Here is a 26,052-nt window from a genome sequence, read left to right on the forward strand (position 1 = left end):
GTTTTTCCATATGTCGATTCAACGACTCAAATTATGCAAAAGTGTCAAGTTTTGTAAAAATCGCACGAACAGTTTTTTTAAAAATTAGCTCTCAAAATTTTAGCTTCTCAATGTTAATTCAATTTGGTTTGTATTTATTAATGTACTTTTTTTCATTACACTGAATTAATTACAATAATTACAATACAATACAATAGCAACAAACCTCGTATCACTCGCAAAGAGTTTCTTGTTAGTGTTAGCAGAATTATAACAGTAGCTGTAAGTACTATACCTAATTCATTTTCCGACTAAATTAAAAAAAATTGGGTGTGCTTCTGAAAATTATCTATGCAGAAGAGGGATTATTGAGCTTCAATGCGTACAGCATCGCATACTTTGTATCGTCTAAAGCATCTGACTAAGCTGTATCACTCTGACAAAATCTGCAGAGGGTTAATGATAAGATATTGGATATCCAACTTCTGGGTTAAGGCCACGGACTGTTTGAATCCAATTCAATCAAATCCTTTAATTTGCTGGATTAATAAAGGACACAGAATAGCCTAAAATATCGTTTAAAGATTGGTATATTTTTAACCTGGACTGAGCATCTCATTCTGCAGCTGTTCTTCTATCCAGCCTTCTCATTAATACTTTTTGGTTGCATTGTTTCACGATTTCCTCAACTTAAAGTTATGAATAACTAATGTCTTACCTTTTCTTATTGACTTTGCATTTTTCAGAATTGCGTATTTGCTGTAGATAAGGCTGTTGTTAGTGCCTCACTCAAGATTTATGATTTATCATGTTTATAAACACGAATTTCACAAACTGTACTTCTTGCTTTTACCTTAGAGAAGAGAACTCATCGTAATTTTCATCACCCATTTCATTTTAAAGCAACCTAATACGTTTGGTAAAGTTCCTTTAGGACGTCGAACTTTTGAACAGAAAGTATAGTTTCAGATTAGGTACGGGGAAATCACATTCGTTGTTGAAATGCTATTAATTTGCATCTGAAGCTCTCCAAAAATTTTACATTACTCCCATTTTGCATAAATATAAAGAGTACTAATAACAGGATTATAGTCTAGAAAGCGCAGTTTCAAATTAAACTGAAGATACGTGAATTCCTGTTTTAATCCTCCTAATGATCAAAATGTGTTCATGGTCGGTGAAATCTTTTATTCAATAAGCTACATCTTAGCATCGGGATGTCGAATTCTTTACTTTGAGAAAATTTTATTCGCTTAGCTTGTTAAAACAGATTTAAGTTTTAAAAGACATTGGGAGAGCCAAAACTTGGATTTGGATGCGCGAAAAGCTAACTTTTCATAAAATTCTTGGAGTATTTTTTAATCGGAAAATCTAAAGGCACATTATTTTCAGCTTGCGCCGAGAATAATTCACTTGGTGAACTTCTGAATTTATAGCAACCTATTTTCCTTTCCTTTTCTCATTCATTATAACATCATTTATAACAAGTATACCAAATTTCAAAACGCGCCAGTATGTAAGTTCACGTATAGCGTAGAAAATTTTGAATTAAATAGTATCTTTTGCGGGTACGTTTAGAAATACATCTACTTTATAATGATGGTAAATATTTTACAGGCTATAATTCAAAATGGTTTTTGGAAAATTTCTAAAAATTATTTTAAAAAGTAAATTTTAAAAATAAGTCATAAAAAATGGGAGAATTTTGTTTGGAATGAACCTAAATTTCGAAATGTGAAAGGAAGAATCAAATAAGTTTCACAAAAAAGAGATATTAATAAATATTTACCAAATTCATTTAACATGGAGGAGCTAAAGTCTTGAGAGCTAATTTTTTAAAAGCTTCTCGTGCGAGAGTTTTACAAAACTTTTTCCTTTTCTTTTTCTGTCCAAGGTGTACATTTACTTTTGCTGCTTTTATAAATTTAAATCACTAGTAGTGAGTAACAAATGACATAATTATAGCTTTTTAAAAGATGCGAAATTAATTTTAGGGCATTTGTTTGACTATGACACGTTTTCTTAATTCCGTTTCGCACACGTATGCAATATCGTCCTATAAAGGCTTAACCCTTTCGCGCCTACTGTCACGTATACGTGCTAGTAAGAAAAGCATTTCCCGGCCGACACGCTGGCGTGCTAGAGCGTTTCTCGTTCATCACCCGGGCATAACACATTTGTGCCAGTGTTCTGGAACATTTTAAAAACTATCACTTTTGGCACAAGATGGCATTGTATGTCCATATGGTTTCAAATGCATGTAGATTTGACCTTCTACTAAAAATGAAATCAGCATGATTCACATACACATGGTGTTTGATTATATAAACATAAGAGTAAAGAAATGTTTCCGAATGGCAAGCTTTATGATGGCTCTTTAAGCTATCATATGTGTTAAAATTAGCATTTAAATATCTTTTCCCTTTATCTTACATTAAAATATATATTAAAAAAACTGCTCACTTTGAGAAATAATTTTCGGAAGCGATATTAAAATTATTCCAAAGTTTAATTGATAAAAACATTAATAAACTTTTAAATTAATAAAAAATACAAGAAGGTCTGTTTACAAAGAGTGAAATCTTTCACGTGACCTGGAAAGTAGACACTCAGTGAGCTCAGTCTCTGACAAAATGTCCATATTAGAATCACTAGAAATACCGCTTTCTAACTCTTTAGGAAATGAATCATCATTCTCATTCACATCACTAATTGGCTCATTTATCATTCGTGTGTTAAAAATGCTTGCTCGCCATAATAAACTGAAGTCGTATAAGGTATATAGTTAAACTGAAGGCTTTCCCAAATAAAAGCAATGCAAAACGTAAAAGAACCTCACGTAGTAACCTGCGGCCCTGAACATACACTAGCAAAAAGACTGCCGGCCTCAGCGATAAGCGCGCGTTTAGAGACTTTTTATTTATGATCCACGAGGCCTGGAAATTGCCATTTTTCAGAGATTTGCCATTCGAGTGCATAAAACGTTTAAGGTATCTTTCAAATTAAAAAAAAAACCGTTCAATGGTCAACTAACTGAGAGCTTTAAGATTATACACTTTTCCTCGTATGATGTGTTTATTTCACTTTTAATAACCTCTAAATTATGTAATTTATAACATATCTGTTTTATGTGTTTCATAATATACCCAATTCATACCATCGTTTAGAATCTTTAAATTCTGTCGAGAGATCATCAGGCCTATTCAGTAGCAGTTAATAAATATAATGTTTTAAATGATTCTACAGAATAAAATCTATCCGTACAATATCAACGGATCTTACCAGGCAAGCCACTATTTCTCTTTCGCAAACGCTTTTTAGGAGATATTTTGAGTTGGAATATTGTGGAATTTTCAAATTTGATTTCCGTCCTGTGTAACGCTATGTGAGCCTGTTTCCCTTTAAATGCCCTGCACGAAGACATCCTAACTGTAGCAGATAGTCTTCGTACGCTTTGCAACTAACAAATTAAACTAAAAAAAATGTTTCCGAACATTTTTGACTCGAGTAACTAAACCACAAATCCGGCAGCTAAATATCATGTGGCAGTTGCCAAACCGTGACAACATACTATGACAGACGATATGTGAAATATTTTAGCAAGTGCAGCGTGGTCTAGGAAGGGAGAAAATGTTTCTCATGAATGATGGATACAGGACATCTAAGCAATTCATCTAAATAAATTTTATGTATATAAAATGTAGAGTTTTTGTTCATACTTGCAGACTCTTCCTTTTTTCATTTTATTTGCAATCAAATAGCAAATTTGTTCTAAATTAGGTGCACAATTTGCCAGATTTTGGTACAACTTGTCACTGCATTCCTCAAATTCTGCATAAAAATTATGTCTATTATAAATTGAAATGAATCAGTGATATATGTACTTTTCCTTTATTTCAAATTCATTCTAAAATCAATGAAAGTAATAACATTTTTCAATAAAAAGATAATGATTTTTATTTAAACACAATAACATTCATAAGCAAGTGATTTTCAAACACATGTTTTTAAAACAAAACGTTCGAAAGTAGAAGAAAATACCTAGAGACATTACAATTACTAAAGTACAAGATCGAAAACAATGAAGTGAGGAAAACGTCCATTTTTTAAGGGGATTTAGAGAGGTGTAAAACTAATTTATTCAAAACATTTCGTTATGTCATTTAAAAAGATGCGTTACTTATATAAAACGTAAAAGAGAAATGCTTACAATTCAGTGTGGGATATTTTAAAAACAGGTACGTTACATTGCTTAAAATTCTACTTTTTAACTATAAATTTGATGAAACGTGTCTTTAGTTCTGGTTGTAAATCTCAGAAGAATTCAGAAAGGAGACTCATGCTAATTTTTGAGCACAGTAATTTAAAGTTTCTGCTCATTGAAATTAAACCTAACATTGAATAGCTGGATTATTTCATATAGCACATGCATTACAGTTGTTTATAATGAACTACGTTTATCACTTTTGGCGAAGGTTCATTAATTTTGTATTCTTTTTACACTAAATATACTAATAATTGATCAAAATACTGTATGTATTGTAATTAATAATATGGTACATTATAATTTATAATATAGTATATATAATATGTATGTACTATAATTTATAATATGTTATTTTTTACATGATTTTATAATGCGATAATATTTATGTATGCATTATTTTAATATAAATTTAAATTATATGGAGTGTTAGATTATTACACTATTTGAAAATATCATTTTTGCTCATTTACATAATAGAAATTTTAATTTTTTTCTTTATCTATTTGACATATTTAGTGTCGATAGATATCATACACACAGTAGTAAGTCAGGTTATTTCCTAGATATGTTTTCTGCAGTTTGTTTTATTTCCCTAGCGTTTAAGACTTGATGAATAGACAGACACAAATTCTGTGCAGAGAAAAGATGACTTGTCTTCCAGCATCACACAGGAAAATGACTGGCTATTCTGAATATCTTCAATTTTATGCCTTTTATTCCATTTTGCTATTCAGCCCACTGTATATGATTCTTTCCGACTCTGAAAACTTTAACAAGAGCCGGAGACTTCTTCTCAAAAGTACTCAGAACTTATAGCAGTTCCAAGAGAACCTGGGTTGCACCAGAAAACGTTTCAGAGAAAAGGAAAATAACTTGCAAAATGAATGTCTTGAACCAACTTAAATTGACACCGACATTCAGTTTGACGCTTCTAAATATATCAGAGATAATATAGTTTTATATCTTATACGCATTTTACTTTCTGGTATTTATCACTTCAGCAGAAATAAATTACATTTCGTTTCTTTCTCATTTACATCTGTTTCCTTAATATTTGGCTATAGCCCTTTTTTTATATATATTTATTGCTGTATGTAAACTCAAATTTGGGTAAAAATAGCAGAAAAATATTTAAATTAATTAAATAAAAATGTTAAAATACATGTCATACATGTATGTATACGTGTGTGCGTGTTTCGTGGAAGTGTCGAGAAAGACTGATGTGCTATGTATTTTAGCACTTTTTATTCACGCGGGAGTAAGTTTATGAGTTTCTAGTATTTGTTACCAGCCTAATTTACAGATAAATAGCTACGATTACATGCATACACATACCTGTATTTATTTATATGCATAAAATATTAATACCTACCTAACTGTTAGTTTGTTAGTTTACGAGTATGCTGCAACCCTCCTGGCCGATGATAATCGGCCTTATGGTTAAAGCAGCACATCCGACGCAGACAAACAAAAATACAGTTAAAAGATAAAATTAAATTAAAAGAGATAATACATTACATATTTAATTTTCAAACATATTTACACCCTACTAATTTAAATTAAAAATATTAATTAAATTAAGGAAATTATTAAATCATATGAAAAATTACACAAAGCACAAAACTGCAGAATAACAGAGGCCTCATCTTTCAACATGAGAGCGACATCAAATCAATCTTTATCATTAATTACCAAGGACCTCCAGGGGCCAGAGCCGTAATAAAAAATATTATACATTAATGACGAAGACAAAAATAAAACATCATACATTATTGGCCAAATTTACAATAGAATTCAAAAAATCAAAACACTTGAGTAAAATCACATATAATCAATTCTCTAAAAACAAATTGAAATTTAAAATCAATACTTTAAGATCAAAAGGTCAAGATATAAAGACAATTAAATCTGTTAGACGAAGACACCAAATGCCTCCCTGTTATTATTGATGATCGTCATCGCACACTTAGAAAATTTCCCTAATGTACTAAAATCGCTCAAGTTATTATGACATTATTGTAATCTCAAATCTTTAAATAAGGTACAGTGATATAAGAAGTGCTAAACACCTCCAGTTACACAACAGGTATTGCAATAATCTGTAGCCTGTAAGCCAAATCTTGAGAGGTACGCAGGGGAGAGACCGTGCCCTGTTAAAAATTTATTCAGGTCCGATATCACTAATAATACTCATGCCCCTTTTGATTTTTATAGCTTGAAGCAGTCCCGCGCACCTTTCAGATTCTTCCCATTGAATTTTCCAAACATTATAATAGAAATGTTTCATAATTCCTACTGCCTAACGTTTTGAGCCAGAGGTTTCAAAATAGATTGCATTTTCATCAGCAATAGCCGATTTAACGAGCACGTCGGCCCTTTCATTTCCATTTAAACCCCCAACGGATTTAACCCAATGTAAATACACATCCGTGCGTTGTGATAATAATTTCAGCAAACATTTAATATCATAGATTAGCATATTAACAGTACGGGCCGTGACAAGAGGCTGCAACATAGAAAGACAATCTGAATAAACATGAATATTATTTGCATAATTTAAATTTCTATTTACCCATTGTAAAGCTTTAAACATGGCACAACATTCTGCTTGGTACACAGAGTTATAACTGTTTAACTTAAACATTTGAAAAGCAATTTCAACACCATAAAAGTAAACAACAAACGCAGCTCCAAATTTACCATCTTGTTCCGACCTGTCAGTATATATATCAATTTCTCAACCACCGGTAATTCACGGTCAAAACAAAAAAACACAATTGTTAGCAGGATGTAAAAATGTCTGTGTAACATATTGTAAACATGTGTTTAGTTAACAATACATTATCATATAATTTAAAATCTAATATTTGTGCTGTAAATAAATAATTTTCATAATAAAATTTGTACATAACTGAAAGGAGCGACGTGCCAGCAAGAACACAAAGCACTTCAGTTAATACCGTACGAAAACATCTAGCAATAGCTAAGCACCAGTTCCGCTGAATCCAATCTAACTTATTTCGTAGTCTCACCAATTCCCCAGCTATGGAACCCCAAGCTCCAATTCCGTAGAAACTTTTTGGAATGATTATATTGTTAAAAATGTCCCTTAAGATCTGGGCTTTACTTGACAAAATATCAGAGGTAAATGTATAAGGTATTTCTCCCACTTTCCTAGCGTCCTTCGTGGTGTAGTGGTTCTGCACGCTGGGCCAGTATTCCAGAAGTCCATGGTTCGATTCCCGGCGAAGGCGGTTGCATATTTTTCATCTTTTCTGCTTCCAATTAACCTAATGACTCTACAAGTGGCGCCCGAACTAAAAGGGTTGTGGATGATGATTCTCCGCACTCAGGATTTGGCGACTAAGTCCCCTAAAACCCTAATCGCCTTTTAAAAAGGGGAGTATATAATGTATTTCTCCCACTTCCCTAGCGTGCCTTCGTGGTGTAACGGTAGCACGCTGGGTGGGTATTCCAGAGGTCCGTGGTTCGATTCCCGGCGAAGGCGTTGCTAATTTTTCATCATGCCTGCTTCTAAACATACCTAATGTCTCTACAGTGGCACTGGAACTAAAAGGGTCGTGGATAATGAATCTCCACACCCAGGATTTGCCAATTGGATCGTCTAAAAACCCCAGTTGCCCTTTAAAATGAGGGAGTATATAAGGTATTTCTCCCGCCTTCTAAGCGTGCCTTCGAGGTGTAGTGGTTTTGCACACTGGACCGGTATTCCAGAGGTCCGTGGTTAGATTCACGGCGAAGGCGGTTGCAATTTTTCATCTTTTCTGGCTTCCAAAAAATCCTAATGTCTCTACAAGTGGCGCCCGAACTAAAAGGATTGGGGATGATGATTCTCCGCACCCAGGGTTTGTCGACTAGGTCCCCTAAAACCCTAGTCTCTCTTTAAAAATGGGAGTATATAAGGTATTTCTCCCACTTTCCTAGCGTCCTTCGTGGTGTAGTGGTTCTGCACGCTGGGCCGATATTCCAGAGCTCCGTGTTTCGATTCCCGGCGAAGGCGTTGCTAATTTTTTATCTTTTCTGCCTCTAAATAAATCCTAATGACTCTACAAGTGGCGCTCGAACTAAAAGGGTTGTGGATGATGATTCTCCGCACCCAGGATTTGACAACTAGGTCCCCTAAAACCCTAGTCTCATTTTTGAAAGGAGAGTCTATAAGGTATTTCTCCCACTTCCCTAGTGTGCCTTGGTAGTGTAACGGTAGCACGCTGGGCCTTTATTCCAGAAGTCCGTGGTTCGATTCCCGGCGAAGGCGGTTGCATATTTTTCATCTTTTCTGCTTCCAATTAACCTAATGACTCTACAAATGTTCTCCTATAATTAGTAGGTATATTATCATAGCGCTGATGGACATTCCAAAAATGAACCACAAAATTTAATTTTTTATCGATGACAATTGCGAGATAAAGTATAGAATCAGTAAATTTGATCTTTTGTCCATTATATCTGAAGTTCGGCGCTCGAACTCTCTTACCACCTCGAGTAAACAACACTGCAGAAGTCTTTAAAATATTAAAACTTAATTTCTCTCTGATTCTCCATTCTTCCAATAACTTCATAACATTTCCAAAGAGTCTTCAAGTTTTTAAACAGAATCATCTTTCAGCAAAATTGCCAGATCATCAGCATATGTTATAAGCTGTGCATCATTTGGGTAATCTAATATTAACGCTTTATTAAGTATTATATTTCAGAGCAGGAGAGCACTGCAGGAACCCTGCGGACATCCCATATATATATATCAATGCTCACTTGTACATTATCATTCTGAAAGGCAATGTAAGAAATTCTCCGATTATGAAAATAACTGGCATAAGACAATATCAAGTTTTTAGGAACCTTAAGTTAAATCAACGTATATAATATAGAATCACAATGCCTGAATCGAAAGCAGCAGAAACATCCAAGGATAGAAATACAACATGTTGAGAATTTCGGTGGCGTTTAACATACTCCACAGCGTCAAACAGAGCATCATCTGCTGAACGTTCAGCAATGAATCCATACTGATGCAGACTTAAGAGATTTTTACTATTCACATAATATTTTACTCTTTCAATAAGAATTTTATCATAGACTTTACCAATAACGCTAAGTAAAACTATTGGTCTATATTTATTCTGTTGCTTGGGGATAAGTATAACTCGTCCTAACTTCCAGATCTTTGGAAAAAGGTAAAGTTTGAAGCACTTGTTAAAATGCCTCATAAAAACATCTAAGTACATTTAAATTAAAATCTGTGCAAAAGCCGGAATAAAACCATCTGGGCCAAGAGTACTTTTCCGCCTTAGCCGGTCCAGGACACACGTAACCTCTACCTGGGTAACCTAGCCTACTTAACTATATGAAAATGTACGTATGGGCATATTTACGTATTAATAAACTGATACGAACGGTACGATAAGGACGTACGAAAGGGGCAGTCTGTCCGACGTTTCTTTTCAAAATATAATGAGAATAAATAATTAATTAAATTATTGATACTAATTCATTCATACTTAATCATTCACTGTAAATTTCCTCACTTTTAAATATAAGATCCAAGCCTAAAAGCATATTGTGAAGTCTCGAAGCTTTTATTTATAAGTAGAACATAATTGCTCTGTCAAATGAAAAGATCGAGTCCTTCTTTATCCTCATATGTTATGACTATTTTTTGTGGCATACGAATCCCCTTTACTTGTTGAAATATTATTTCAATCGGTTAACAGAAGTAAAAAGAGTATGAAGTACTGAAATTGAAAGTGTCTTTAATGCGTGCCATTTTAAACAGCAGGTAATAACAGGCATGATAACAAGACCTCACTTTTGAGGTTTGACAAGAAGAGAAATTTCATACCATTACAGGTGCGCTGTAAAATACAGAGGTGTTTTACAGCTTGACAAGAAGTAAATTGTTCCAATATACAAAATGTAAACATGGTTATCGATTTTTTAAATCGTCACTCATTTCTTTGTCAAGTGCATCTGTCTTTAAAGTTCGGAATTTGTGGCTACATTTTTAAGATTGCTAAACTAATTTATAAATGTAGCAAGTGGTTAATTCAGAAGATGGTTTTTAATTAATATTTAGGTCAGGAGTTAAATGCGAAAGATATTATCAGAAATAATCCTTTGACTTATAAATTTGAATGAAGTGAGGCATCTACATGTTATAGCAGTCCTATATACAAAATTTCAACGTTTTGAGTTTACTCGTTTTTGAGTTATGCGTACATACGTACGTCCGCACAAACGCCACGAAAAATTATCTTCATGATTCATTTTAAAGCAGTTTTATAATTTTTTCGGAGGAAACGAGTCTTTTATTCTGTCCTTACGTACAGATGTCACGCAATAACATCGTTAAATTGCATTCGATATCGGTTAAAATGGATATTTTCGTTGAAATATAATGCCCCAAACTTTTCGCGATTACAATATTTCCTTTTTACTTCATACAAAGAACTAAAAAAGCATGTAAACAAACACTTCAGTGCAAAAATTTTTGTAGATAATAAAAATCAAGGTTTCTTGATTCTGGTGCTTACTCATATATATAAAATTAATCTCTAATATCACTTTAATATTTTTAAAGTCCTTTATTGTGCCTTTTGTATTTACTAGAACCAAAAATGATTGTGTAAATTAAGAATTAAAATTATGTAAGAGTAGAATGTTGTTGTTGAGTTATATGAAATATTTTTCATTTTCATAAATCTTTTACTAATTATTTAATGTAGAACCAAATTTTAAAGCACGATTCCTATAGTTTAAAGTACTGAAAATAATTAAGCTATTATTAAGTAAGCATATTTAGTCTAAAGAGGAATAATTGTATCATCTTCTGGTTTTCAGGAAATGATAAAATATTTAAACTTTAGAAAAATACAAGGAATACAAAATTTTAAAAAAGAAGAAAAATACGAGGGTTGGGGCAAAAGTCATGGCAACTATTTTTTTCTTGTAGATATGTGAACGAATCACAAAACGTATATGTGTCGTGTGGAAGTTCTGCAGGCATAGTATGTATGCAGAACAACAAATGGCTTTATGATAGCTGGCTCTGTGGTAGCGAGGGCTCTGAAATCAGTCAGTTGGTGAGTGTCGTGCGAGATGGAAGTAACCCGTATTGAGCAGCGCCCTTACATCAAAATAGCCGTTCTCCGAGGGAGAAATGCGATGGAATGTCACAGTGAATTAGTAGAAGCTCTTGGGAATAATGCACTAACATATCGTACAGTAGCAGGGTGGGTAGGAAAGTTTAAGTAAGGACGTGTGTCAACCTGTGATGAGCAACGTTCGGGACGACCGGGAGTGTGCGGACCGACTTGGCAAGGTGCCGTCATCGAGCACCTGATGGATGAAGACAGATGATGGACATTACTGGAGTTAGAGAGGGCAAGTGGCATCGACAAACGCACCGTTCACAGGATATTGCGTAATGAGCTACAGCTACGCAAAATCGCTTCGCGGTGGGTACCGCATGCACTCACGGAAGTTCAAAGGTGGGTGCGCTATGCAATATGCTCCGACCACTTTGCACGAATAATTCTTGTCACGAATAATCGCCATCGATGAATTTTGGGCCAGGGCATACAAACCTAACTGAAACGTTAGTCCGCGGAGTTGCGACATCCTGGATCACCAAGGCAGCAGCAGGTCCGTCAAAATCCTTCCCAAGTCAAATTGATGGTGATCGTCGCGTATGACGTCAGGGGTGTCATTGTTTGCCACTTTGTTCCTCATGGCAAAACAGTGACCGCACAGTACTACAGGGACTTCCTGGTGCGACAGGTACGACCTTGCGTTCGGGATAAAATTCCGGGTCTTAAGGACAGTGCAATAATCCTGCACGACAATGCAAGACGACATAAAGCAGAGTGTGTACGGCAGCTACTCCGACGTTGGGGATGGGAAGAATTGGAGCACCCACTGTACTCTCCTGACCTTTCGCCCTGTAACTTTGATCTCATTCTCAAGATTAAGGAACCAATACGTGGTAGGCGGTTTGCAACACGAGAGCACATTGCTAATGCTGTGCGCCAACAGATGACCTGATTCACACATGGTGCGGCAAATGCTGAGGCTTATGGTATTCAGCGCCTCCCACATCGTTGGCAGCGTGTGGTGCTAGTAGCAGGAGACTACATTGAGGGTCTTTAGGCCCAATTTTGTCATGTCAAATTTATGTGTATTGTGTTATCATTCTTTTGCACGGTGAAGGCCAAATTACCCTGTATACTACCGTAATAAATTCGTGTGTTACGATATTTTAGTGCTATTCATTGTCCAGTCCTTTCGTCTGTAAAGTCACATTTTACAACCGAACTGGTATATTCAAGAAAAAAAAATAGTTGCCATGACTTTTGCCCCAACCTACGTATATTAATGATTAAGCTTATTTTTCTGCATAAATCAATATGTAGCACAAGAACATAATAACGACATTTTCACAACTGTTGCAAAAAGGTGGAATTTTGCGAACATTTGGGCGTCGTTAAGGCGTCGTGATACAATGCTTTCACAACCAAAACATCACCTGCGAAACACGCAATAACGACATTCTATGCGACAAAATCCTCATCTGGCAAAGACGTAATAAAGACGTCTTTGTAACAATTGAAAAACAATGAAGTTGCGTTGACATCTGGACGTCTTAAACACAACATATTGCAACTTTTTGCAACGACATCCGCGGCCAGTTTGGAACGTCGTTACGACGTTGCTGTGTTACTTGGGCTTCTTATGTTAATATTTAGCCACTACTGGACTAGGGGCTAAGCTAGTTGAATACACGCAGTTCGACCCAGATTCAAATCCCGGTAAAGGGGTTAACTGAATGCATGTAGTTATAGTTTTTCCTGTGTATAAACCGAAAGCAAGAAACGCCCCCAATTAAAGTATCTCTTCTTGCAAACTGATAGCCTAGTATGCTTAGCTATAGATAAATAACTAGTTTCATTGATTGCTTTATTTGCCTTATGGGAAACAATAAGGCGAACCATTTTTCATTACAATACTGCGCCCAAACGCATTTCTTCCCTTAAGCGAATTGTTCTGGTGTGCTTTGATATAAATACCTAATCTAATTTAACAGCATATTTGAAAATAAAGTACATCAGTATCATAATTGTTATATAAATTTATGTACAGGTTGTTTCTGTTTTTATACAGCCTTATACTAACAGTAGTCTTATACTACTGTTATTGATTTAAAACAGGTTCTCAGATTTGCTATAGATACCTGACTGACATGAGTTGATCACTATTACATGAACAAAGGATTTCCTTCATTTTTATATGTATTTTATTTTTCTTTCATGTTGAGTAGTTTTATCCATGTTTAATGTAAATCATTCCGAATTTCAGTAAGGAGGTGCTGAATGCAATATACCTGACCAGAAAAGTAATCATATATTCCAGACTTTAAAAAATAAAAAAAAATCCACTTTTTTAATACTGACTTTACAGAGTATTTTGTCTAAAACTACACTATCAAATTAATTACAAAAAAAATTGACAAAGGTGGTTAAGTTTGTAAAATAAAAACACATTTTTAAAAAATACAAATTTATCTCATACAGCAGTATCATCTAAACCTGACGGATGATGACTTGCCATATAATAAAGAGATATCAAATATATGAGAAAAATATTGACGCAATTCATTTACAAAAAGTTATATTAGTCTAACCATAAATTTCCCTTTTCAGATAAAATACGGTAATTAATAACTTAAAAATGGAAATGGGTTTCCTCCTCTTTAATTTTATCGTTTTATTGTAAAAAACGATCCTCCTCTTTAGTTTTAACCCAATTCGCATATTTTCCTTAATCATACCATCACAAAGAAACATTAAATTAAAGCTGAATTAATTTGCAATTACATTCGAATTTTAAAAGCAAGTTTTATGTGTAACTAACATATTAATTTCTATAATTAACTTGAGAAACAGTATGGTACTATATACTTTTAAAAATCCTGTTGATAAAGGATTTCAAGAATCTAGAAAAGAAAAGGGGAAACTGCTTATAGTTTAATTGCTAATTATTTAAATTGTAAAGTTTTTTCAACTAAAAGAAACAAAACTTTTGCTTATCTTAGCTGAATAATTACTTAACTTCGTTTTCAAAAACCTCTTATTAGACACTTTAAGTCCTTCTGAAAAAAAAGTGGAGAAGAAGAAGAAAAACTCTCAGAACTAAACAGAGCAGTTTATGCAACAAAGCATTATTTCCCTTAAAGTGATTACAGAAATTTGAAGCAACTTAATAAAAAGGGAAGTTTTTTGGGTATCTCTTACGATGATTTCTTTTATTTTAATCCCGTATGACTTCAGTGATTTCGTAAACTAAGAATTTAAAAACAAATTATCTAAATTTGTTATATATTTTGAAATGCTCTTAAATATTTACGAAATACTATTAAAAAAATTCTTTTTTTACGTTTTCGTTTTCAAGCATACTTTGGAAACCGAAATTTTATTTTAAGATGATAATATTACAATTTTAGAAGTAATTGTATTCAAAACAATGTGCTGAATCAGTTATAAATCGTTAACATTAGAGTTAAATAAAAGGTTCTTTACGTACTTTCTCAGCCTCCGTGGTACCTTACAAGATATAGTTGTAATTCACATAAAGTCTTCAGGCGTTTCGTACATTTTATGTTTTCAAAGAGCATAAAACGTTATACATTTTAATATTTAATAATCCTAAGGCAAATTTTAGCTTTTATTTCACAGGACAGCCATACAATTTCAAATTTCTATGGAACTTCGTGTCTTTAGAAATTCTCAAGCCATTTTCAGTTTATTATTATTATCACAAAATCTGCTTTTGATGAGAAAATTGGCATTAGTTGTTACGCAAAATAATGATGTTTCACATTTTCTATATTTCAGAAATTACTCAAATCCTAAACTCAGCGCATGAGAAAAAATTATTAAATAATAATAAGAAAAATATCATTAACTTCTTTCAAACCGAGAACACTTGTCTAATAGTTTACCGGCCTGTGAAATATTTTATCAGCTTAGATAAGTTTTGTAATAACGTAAAATGGAGCATTGCAACAAGGAAAAAAATCGGCAATATTTTTAATTTAGGCATTTATTGACAAGTTTTGTAGGGTATTATGTTTATCAACTTATTTATCATATAAATTTATCTTTATTGTCTATCCTACTTCCGCATTTCCCACCAGGATGAAAATAAGAACATAGTTCTTGAAATGAAGAAAGCTTCTAGCAGTGCCCGTTATTTTCGTCCAGCTGTTAGATCTACCTCAGTCGGCTTTACCCTTTTTTAGCCACGTTGCTCGTGTGATTCGTGGGGTCTGTCCTCTTCTAAGAAACTCTCGAAAGCACCTTCGACTTGACAGTATTTTAAGTGCTCCATGCTCCATACTTACAAACATCGATTCCTTCTCTGAAATTTGAACTTGGGCCCAAAGCCGGCCACCATGCCAGCTGGGCGGTAAGGAAGAAAACGTAAAAGTGCCTAATTAAAATAATTTAATTAGCATAAGGAAATAAGAGAAAATGATTGGAAATATAAGTAAATTAATAAAGCAGAAAGTATTGAACTTTTAACTGTTAGTAAAAAGCATGATGAAAGCTAACAGAATTCTTATGATACAGGAACACATTAAACGGGATTAAATTTAATTATTAAACTGTTTCAAGTAAGTCTATAGTTTAAATAAGCTGAAAAGGGCTTGAAAATGGCTGAAGGTTTTTGTCGAATAATTTTTAACATTTAGATTCAGGTAATGTATATCTTTATTTCATCACGTTTATTTATGAAAACAAAGTGAGTAATGTTCATTAAATTGAATACGTTTCTCTTTCTGTTACAGACAAATCACATTAAAATTTCATTTGTATGATAGTTTAAATTAAGTTAATTATTTTTCAGTTTTATTTAAACTCAAGTTCTTTTTGAGTGTTTCATTTAGATCAGTGATTCCTTGAATTTGCGGAACACAGATTATGCTAAGTGTAACCAAGCTAAATTCACAAGGTTCTTTCGAGGTTTGTATGCCGATTATTAAGTAGTTACATTCCGTAAGAGATCCCATGTCAATAGAAAATTTGCTCTTTTATCACAAACATGGCAATACTTTGAAAGAAAGTTACATATATTCCTACTTGGAAATCCAATCGATAGCTTCGAACGACGTGGCGCTGAACTTTATTAAATTTTCAGCGATCATCGGAATGAGAAAAGTTTGCGAATCTTCGACCTCTAATCTACGCTGCTTAATAGGATTTCCCGCTGTTACAATGATGTTGCTGCTTCGGGTACATAACATTCCAAGTTTCTCTCACGAACATCAAGCAGATATGTTTTGGCTCAATCGTAATCTAATGCAATATTTATAGGTTCCATCACCTGGATTCTGTTTCTGTTCGCAAAATAATGCAGAAATGAGATGGATGATACAAATGAAAATTAATGTATGGAATTGCTTATAGCATTTGAAATATGAAAGCTTTAATACAAATATAGTTTGCGAAACGGAATAAAAGTTAGTGCTTCTAAACACGATACTTCCCCGATTTGTTCTTCTCCTTAAACATCATTGCTCAGAAAGCCCTTTCAGTCCCGATAATTCAATAGTAAATTAGATCATTTCGTTAATATTATTTTTTTCATATGGTTTTGAGTAGATTTCGGATCTGAAGTTACAACTATCACTGGAAACGGAATAAAGCAGAGAAGAAAGAAATTATTATTATACGCTAACATTTTCTACTTCTGTATGGTGCGTTTTAATTAATTATATAGAATTTAAGATTTAATATCATTGTCCTGAACATAGGAAACATTTCACATTCTGTAGAAAGCCTAAAGTTTTCCTATTTGGTTTGTCGCTTAAAACTTCAAGCAATTTTTCATAATCAAGTTGGAAGAAACGAATAAATAAGAACTTTACAATATTAGACATTAATGTGAAAAGAACCAAAATTTGCAGTGGAAATTACAGTAACCCATTTGTTCCCAAACGTTTAGTAGAACTGTACAGTGTGATACAAAGTCGCACTAATCGAATTTTCAAAAACTGAAAATTTCAAAATGGATATAAGTAGCAAATTGTAGCAATTAATGTCACCTTTATATTGTTACACTGTAAAAAAAAAGTTCGCTCTTTACAGGCAAAAGTTTTGTAAAGTTACAGAAATCAAAAAGTTACACAAGAATTTCCTGTAATGGTAACAGGTTGAAAGCAAACTGTGGCTGGTACAGCTAATTTGCCTGTAACATTACAGATAATGTTTCAGTAGCCGCGCGGAAGAATCACGTGACTGACTGGAAATCAGCCAATCAGAAGAAAAGTGTTTGAAAGCTAGTTGCAGAAAAAAACATGGCTGAATCCATGTTGGTTGTATAGCGCAGGTAAGTAAGAAAATGTTTACAATTACGTTTGAAATATTTTTTGTTCATTTTATGCAGATTATTCTCATGCACTTTGCACTGTTATATGTAGTGAGTAAGTATTTAAACGTTTAAGCTTTGCGATTAATTAATATCAGTGTTCGTAATGAGTTGAAAGAGTGCAGAATATTTATTCCAAATGCAGATCTAATAGAAATATTTTGTCATTGCGCATCCGATAAATTACGCCTTAAATTGCCCGTATTATTATTTATAACTAATTATTCGAAAATTTAATCACTGTTGTGGTATTTAATTGAAACGGTAATGTGGTTGTTGAAAACAAAATTAATCATGTTAGCGTTCGTTTGTAATCGTCTGACCAAAGAACGTTTGACATCTTTTTCCCGGCAGGCCTTGCGAGAAAAGTTTATGTAAACATGTAGAATTCTGAATGTAATGTATATATTTTTTTTGCTTACTAGGTTTAGTTTATTCTTTTTCTAGGATTACCTAATTAATTATACTTGGTTTATAATTCAGTCTAATATGTTTATATACGAGTGTGTTATGAAGTAAAATTACAAAAACTTGAACAATGCGGTTTATTCTTTAGTGTAATAATATTATTTTTTCAATGGTATTAATTTCTTACGAATATGTTATAATTCCAAAATGAAGTAATTATATTGATTAAAAATATGTCGCATCATACTTTTCGTAATGTTTTGGTTTACTAACTAGATGCAACTTAATTATTCCATATATTTTAATATACCAATATCAACAGGGAAAAGATGGAAATGTCCTAAAATATTTTTCTAAAAATTCGTTAAACTAGTTATAAAAGAAAACTAAAATTTTGTACATTATTTCCAAAAATATTCCATTAATATTTTATAAGTTACAAAATTTATTATATTGTATATATAACTTTAAACATTTAATGTAGAATTTATGTTGATTTTATTTTGCCCAATTTTAATACAGTTTTGAAGTATGATAGTCTTGTTACTAGGATAGCATGAATCTGCTAATACAAGTTTAATATATTTCTTGACAAATGTTTCTCTTATTCATGTAATATAACATATAAATCATAAAATAACTTTTTTTAAAAAAATTATGATTGTGTATTGGAATTTAACACAATTCTGTATCTGTATGTTAGTATTAAAAATAAAATAATAATAAATTTTTAATGAAGCATTGATTTTAGGATTAACAACTGTAAATATATATATATACTCACACATGAATAAATGGAAATGCAAGTTACTTTTCCTTACAAAGCCGTCCATGAATATATACTTCCCTTTAGACTGATAGTCTTTGCATGCTTTGCCATATTCTATCAATCCAAATGATGCAAATATGCAGAAAATTTTACTTTCTTTGAAAGTTAATGCAGGAAATAAAATTCAGTGCATTTGTAAACTACATTAGTTCTCTTATAGCTTGGTATTTAATTGTCCAATGATTTACTAGTCCAAACTAATGCAGAATTCAGATATTGTTCAAATAAAAGAAAATTAATAAGGTCTGACTGTTAGACGTATATATGAAGATTTATTTTTTTAAATATTATTTTAAGTCAACTAAATTAATTTCAAATTTAAGTAAGTATTCATGCCTTTCAGTAGCATTATTTTTGGAAATCTTAAATTAAATAACTGAATGCAATATTTCTTGTTAATAAAAGAAAAGCAATGTCATGAAAGACTAGCGAAGTGGATTTGCAAGTTCTAATTACGAAAGGTCCCATGCTCTAAGGGGTCATTTTTAAAAATACTTAATTAAAAAAAAGTATTTAACGTAAAACTTCCAGCTTCACACATGTGCAATATTAATTCTATATATTTTATCTCATTTTATTGATTAATTTCATAGCATTTCGTGTGACACTAGTAGAAATTATTTATTAAATTTTATGCAGTTTCTGATCTACGTTTTGATTTTGTTATTAATTACGTTAGGTTACATAAGATTTAAAATTATGTAAGGTAAAAAAACCTTCTGCATCTAATAATATATGCTGAAGTGAATGAAATTATGCCAGTGAAATTTTTTAAAATCAAAAACAAATTTCTGTGTAAAATTAAAGTTATAAATTCTAAATGCAAACAAAGGAGTGAATTTGAAAATTATCAAATAAGCCAAAGTGTTGGTAATTTTTGCAGTTTTGCAGAAAAATTTTTATACTGTGCAAAATGGTAATATGATGTTTGGTTTTGTTAGTACAGTCAAAAGTCGTTAATCCGGACTCGTTGGGACTTCGGCGATTCCGGATTATCAATTTTTCCGGATTACAGATCATCAGTTTAAATCTGATAAGATGCCATGCAGAAATTTTAAAATTAAAAATATGAAACCGTAATTTATGAAATAAAGAACAATTATGATCTAAAGGGTATCAAAATTTACAAAAAAAAAAAAAAAAAAAAAAAAAAAAAAAAAAAAAAGCTTAATATTTATTTGTTTACTTTATTAAACATTTCTTTCAATGTAAGTTGTTTAAGTTGCTTCGTTTTATGTGATAATACTTTCTCTTTAATTCTATAAACAGCCATAATTTCTTCTTCAGTTGCAAAGTTCCGCTGTTGAAGTCCTATAATTGCTGTGTCGAGAATACCGACTAATTTGTCAATCGAAATTTTTTCGTTTTCAATAACCTCTGTACCACTTTCTTCACTATCGGAAGCGAATTATATTGACGAGGAATTTGATTTAAATCATAAACAAGACGGAGTACATCGAGATGAAATACTACATTTAGTAAGGAATTATAAGCCAAATAAAATAAAAACATCTGCCCTGAAGATAAAGATTGCTGACAGATGAACATCCAATACATTGCGCGCAGCGGCGTTCCCCCCTCCCCCGCCGCACAGTAGCGTGAAATTGATAAACAGCAGATTTCTGAATGGTTAGATAAACAAAGGATTATGCCTTTATCCATTTTTTTGCAGCAATTCCACTTTTTGTTTAATGGACTTCGAAACATACTTTCGCTTTGTAGATCCTTTACATATTAGTAAATATATATCGGAAATTCTATTTGACATAATTGAAAGTTCAAGCTTACTTTTATAAAATTGCTCTAACAGTCTTCAAAAAATAATAAGCCGGATCCAATTCGAAGATTAAGGAACAACGCAATCTGTAATATTAATTGAATTAGATAATTTTAGCTTAGCTTATACCGTCCGTTATACATTAAACGCACATGTGTAAACGTATTATGCGCATGCGCACAAGCATATTCGCAGCCGTAAAGGTCTTACGCGCATGCCTCAACGCGACGCATGCGCAGAAAGTTTGTAGCTTTGAGGTCCGGATTATAGATCAAACTGAAGTATTGCAACTTAAACACGTAATTTAGCTTAAAATTTATTTGAACTTAATTTTCTAATTTATTTTGATCATGTATATTTCATGTGTCATAAGTCTTTAAAATGAACTTAATTCTCATCCTATTTATTAACACAAAGTTTTTAAAGAAGAAAAAGTCACATTTGTTTTGTTAGTTGCCCACGAAAATTTAAAAAAAAATATTTGCATAATTATCCCCCTTTTAATGCATTTAGGAAATGAATATCCCAAGATTTTAAAATGGATTAATCGACATAATGATATATAGAGAGGAGTTATGTTTACTTGCAGACTTTTTTCCTCCTTTTTACTAATACTATAGTATGAAAATCAAGGGGGAAATTAAGCAATAATTTAATTTTGAAGGATGTGATTACATTAAGACCATAACCAATCAAAAATATTCATGAATGAACTACTGGTAACTATCATAGTATTATTATATAAAAGAAACCTACATTCCAATAAGAATGTTTAGTAACATTAACATTTCAGTATCTGATAATAATAATCTTCATTCCTACTTCCCTATACCTTGAATTTCATTCTTATTATTGCCCAATGCTATTCCCTAGACCTCAAAGCATTTAATGCATCTGGAACTGCAATTTGTGCCGTCTTCTACAGCATGTAATCACCACTCCGTTTGTACTACCACGAGCAATGATCTTCAGAATTACCGTATTGCTTTGCATATTCCATCCCACCCAGCTTTAGAACCAGATTTTGAAAATTAAAAAAAAAAAATATTTGCATAATTTTCCCCCTTTTAATGCATTTAGAAAATGAATATCCCAAGATTTTAAAATGGATTTATCGACATACTGATTGTTTTCGTCATACTAACAAAGTCAAACTTTAGTACACTAAAGGCCCCGTTGAATCTTTCTCTTCTAACTGTTGAATATTATGTCAGCCTAATACAAAAAATGATCTATGATAGTGAAAGGAAATACCAACTGCCATTCACTGTGCAATTTTGCCATATCAGCTGCATATTCATCTTCTCTAATTATTTATGCATAATCTGAGGCTTAAGGAATTGCAAGAACAACAATGAGAATGAGAGAAATTCAAATTATAAAGAAATGAGATAACTTATTAGATGTTGCAATTATGTGTATTCATATTGAAATAGAGGTTTCTTTTAAAGAAATAATATTGTGATAGTAGTAGTTTATACATGATTACTTTTCATTTGTTATATTCCTACTGTGACTGTGTCCTTTGGAAATTAAATTATTCGTTTAATTTTTCCCTCTCAATTTTCGGAAGATAAATTTAGTAAAAATAAGTGGGAATATAGCATCAAGAGTATTAGATATCCCCATTTTCTTGAAGCTGTTCACTATTATTGTTTCATAAATAATAGGCCATGCACCCAAAATCCACTAGCAAATCAGTTAGTAAGATGAAAACGACCACTATGCAGACGAAAAATTTAGAGTAACTTGTTTTGTGAGCTCCTTAAGAGAGACAAACATTACCTAAATCATTAAAACAATTTCAGAATCCTGTTGCTAAAAGAAAGCTTGGGGGAAAATGTTGTCCGAGTCCCAGTGATTCATTTGACCAATATGTAATATTGTTTTAGAAATTTAAGGTAATAAATATAATATTTTCGAATGCTAAAACAGTTCGGGAAATTTATTGAAGTTCTGAATTCTGAATATAAGTATACTGTATATTATATTTAATAACTATGGTGGCTTCATTTATGAAAAGATTTGCATATTGGCTGTTTTTGTACAATGAACCTTCTCTAAGCTAGCTATGCGTGATTCCTGAAGATTTTGATCTTTAATGATATTGGGCATCTTAGAGAAGTTATGTTTACTAATTAGTTATTTTATGAGGAATGCTGGTTAAATTTAAAAAGTGATTGACTGAGGTAGCTTGTAGTAATGAGACGGTTCACTGTAATGCAATTTTTTAAAGTATTTAAGCTGTTCCTGATTACTTAAGATATTATAAAGAAATATGATTAAAAGTGTTATGTGAGCACATGTTTAAAACATCTATTAAAATAATTTTTATAAGCTTTTTAAGAGCATGATTATGATTATGATTTTAAAAGGAATGTTTTTTTCTTTATTTAGGAGGCATGGTTTACAAAGAAGGGGAAAAACCATTCATTTTTTCCAAGCAGTCGAAACGAATTTTTATGAAATGTTATATTGTGTTATTTTTTAATTAATTCTTTTTTTAAGGTTTTATGTAAAGTTTATGAATTAAGTAATAAATTATTTTTACTTCTGTATTTTAATTAGCATATTATTTGCTTCATAATGTTTCACAATAAAATTATGAATTCAATAAACTTCATAATTAACATGCTGTAATATATATATAGAGAGAGAGCATAAAGTTTGTTTTCTATTGTCACATGTATATTTCACAATTTTGTATGCAAATCTCGAAATTTATAATAACTAAGAATACTTTTTAGTATCACTTTCTAAATGGTAATTATTAAGCTTAAAGTTTTATTACATATCACGTTTGTAAAAAATTATAGGTAAAATTAAAATGCATTAAATTTTAAGTTAAACTGAAGTATTAATTTTTGAAACAAAAAGGCATAATTGTATTAATCATCAAGAATTTTAATGAAGCAAGGCTTTAAAAATTAAGGTCAGTTGGTGAAGTTTTATGCTTATTCAAAAAGCATGATATTAGGTTTTCAATGAAAGACTTCTATCTGTTAATTCAAAGGAAATTATTTGTAGGTAGGGTAAAAACGTTATGCAGTTGCCATCTATTACTTCAAACAATAGCAGACTATTGTCAAGCACTGAGTGCAGATAAGAATAAAAAGGTTAGTTGGACGTTGTAATTCAAGCTTATGAACAAAATTTTGAATTCCTTGTAGTAACAAAATAAAGTTCATTGCTATGTTGAATTCTTTAATTTACTGAAAATGTCATTTTTTAGAAGGAGAGAATATAATATTTTTGAAACATAAAGAACAGCTGTTCTGAGTTCTTCATAGAAATATTTCACAAAATGTCTTTTATTGTAATAATATGATCATATCAACATGCAACACGTTTACTCATATAAGTTAAATCTAAAGGAATATGTGTCTATTTTAACTAAAATTACTAAAAAGAAAGTTCTAGAACATATCTTAATAATTGACACTAAAACATGCAAATAAAGCATACTGTTTTTTTTTCAGCTATTTTACAGGCCAAATATAAATTCCAGATGACTTTCCATTATTTTATGTAAAGGATGTACATGTAATTTAATGTAAGGAATAGCATATCAATTTGAACTTAATTATCAAATTAAGCTCATATCGATTATTAATCAAAATGATATATATACCTACAGATATCATTGCTTTATATGCATTTCAATGTATTTTTTTATAATAAGCATTATTTTAGACTAAAAATCTATTACTTTTATAGACATATCCTTTAGTATTTCATCTATGAAAAATATATTCTACACACATAATTACTTTATGGGATATTAGAAGGAAATAATCTGAAACCTGTACAGATACAACCATTGGAATTTTACGTAAGAAAAGTATCTTCTACTCACATAATAACGTGCTGTAATAATACAAGCAAATAACCTGTAACGGTTACAGATATATCTGTTAAATTTACTTCACGTGAGAGGATCGAATAAACACACACACAAAAAAAAAACTTATCTTTTGTTGACATCTTGACCAATGTTATATCTTAAATTCATATATGTTAAATGTTAAAACTGAAACTACTTGCCGTGAAAAGGTTTCTACTTCCTCTTAGGGAGGAAAACTAAACTCTTAAGAATTTGCCAACTAACAAAATTTTAGTGATCGTATAGTGAAACGTGTACAGCATTTTTGCGTTGTGAAAAAAATGCATCCCGGGACCGCGCCGTGAGAGGATCGAAAACATAAGAAAAACATATACAAGAAATATAGGAAACACATATTAAATATATAAAGAAAACATACTGCAAGAGGTTCCAGATTAAATATCAGTTTATTCAATTACATCACAATAAGAAAAATCTTAACCTCATCTGAGAGTCTTTTCATTTAAATTCATAAAAAAAACTTAAGGTTTGTCTGGTAAATTAAAAGAAAGGAAAGGGAAACAATTTAAGGCATGAGAGTTAAATTTTAGATTCGACGTTGTTTTTCTGCTAAGGACGTTTTTGAAAAACTTGCCTAAGGTTCAAACACACCAAAAAAAATAAAACTTATCTTGAGGGGACATCTTGAAGTGGAGGACTCTTATCTTATCAAGCGTTGAGGTCGGCCGGGCTCATCTTGACACTGGTTCTAAAAATGTAGACTCCACTTCACCACTGTAGAACAGAAACAGGAGCACTGCTGCCCAGGACGGCTATCCGCTTGGTCCTGAAAGTCCTATGTCAACTCGCAGGTAACTCGTTCAAATTTCGCCTCTTTACCAGCACGCCGCAAGGAAGAGGGTTTTCAGCCTCAGGTCAGAAACGTTGTTTCTAGCCAATTACGGCTCGCCTGTTCTTACTCATCCCAAGAGCAAGCTTCACGAGTAACGTCCCAAGTAAGTTCCACCCGCCAGTCAGTAAGAGAGAGAATCCAACTCGAATTTCCTTCAAGCCAGTTTTCAAGAACAACGTCCACTAGTCCAGCCGGCCCGAAAATCAGCGAGTCCAAGAGTGAGTGAGTCAAGAGTAAGTGTGAATCCAACTCGAATTTCCTTCGTCTCCTTCACAAAACGGGCTCCCACTATGGCTTCACTTATCGCCCCCTTAATTATGGCAAAATCTTCGTTTTCAACCCCTGAATGCGGAAATTAGGGTGATCGCGCATGCGCGCCTTTCTTCACTTAGCCAACAACCGGACCCTCAATCGCCAAAAACCACCTGAATGACTTACATTGAAAGACAAGTAGCAACCTTTGACCTTTCCGTCACGTACTTTCCTCTCTTAAGGTCAACTAACAATGAAAATTCTTTCTCGAACATTCTAAAGGACAAGGCGCGCGAAATCATGACTTGGCAAAAATTGCCTCCCTTTCCCTGCTTCTTTCACAATGAATAAAAGTTTGTAC

The sequence above is a fragment of the Stegodyphus dumicola genome, chromosome X1 (assembly GCF_044657685.1).
Source record: "Stegodyphus dumicola isolate Sdum_Otavi_A_Nest chromosome X1, ASM4465768v1".
NCBI lineage: Eukaryota > Metazoa > Arthropoda > Arachnida > Araneae > Eresidae > Stegodyphus > Stegodyphus dumicola.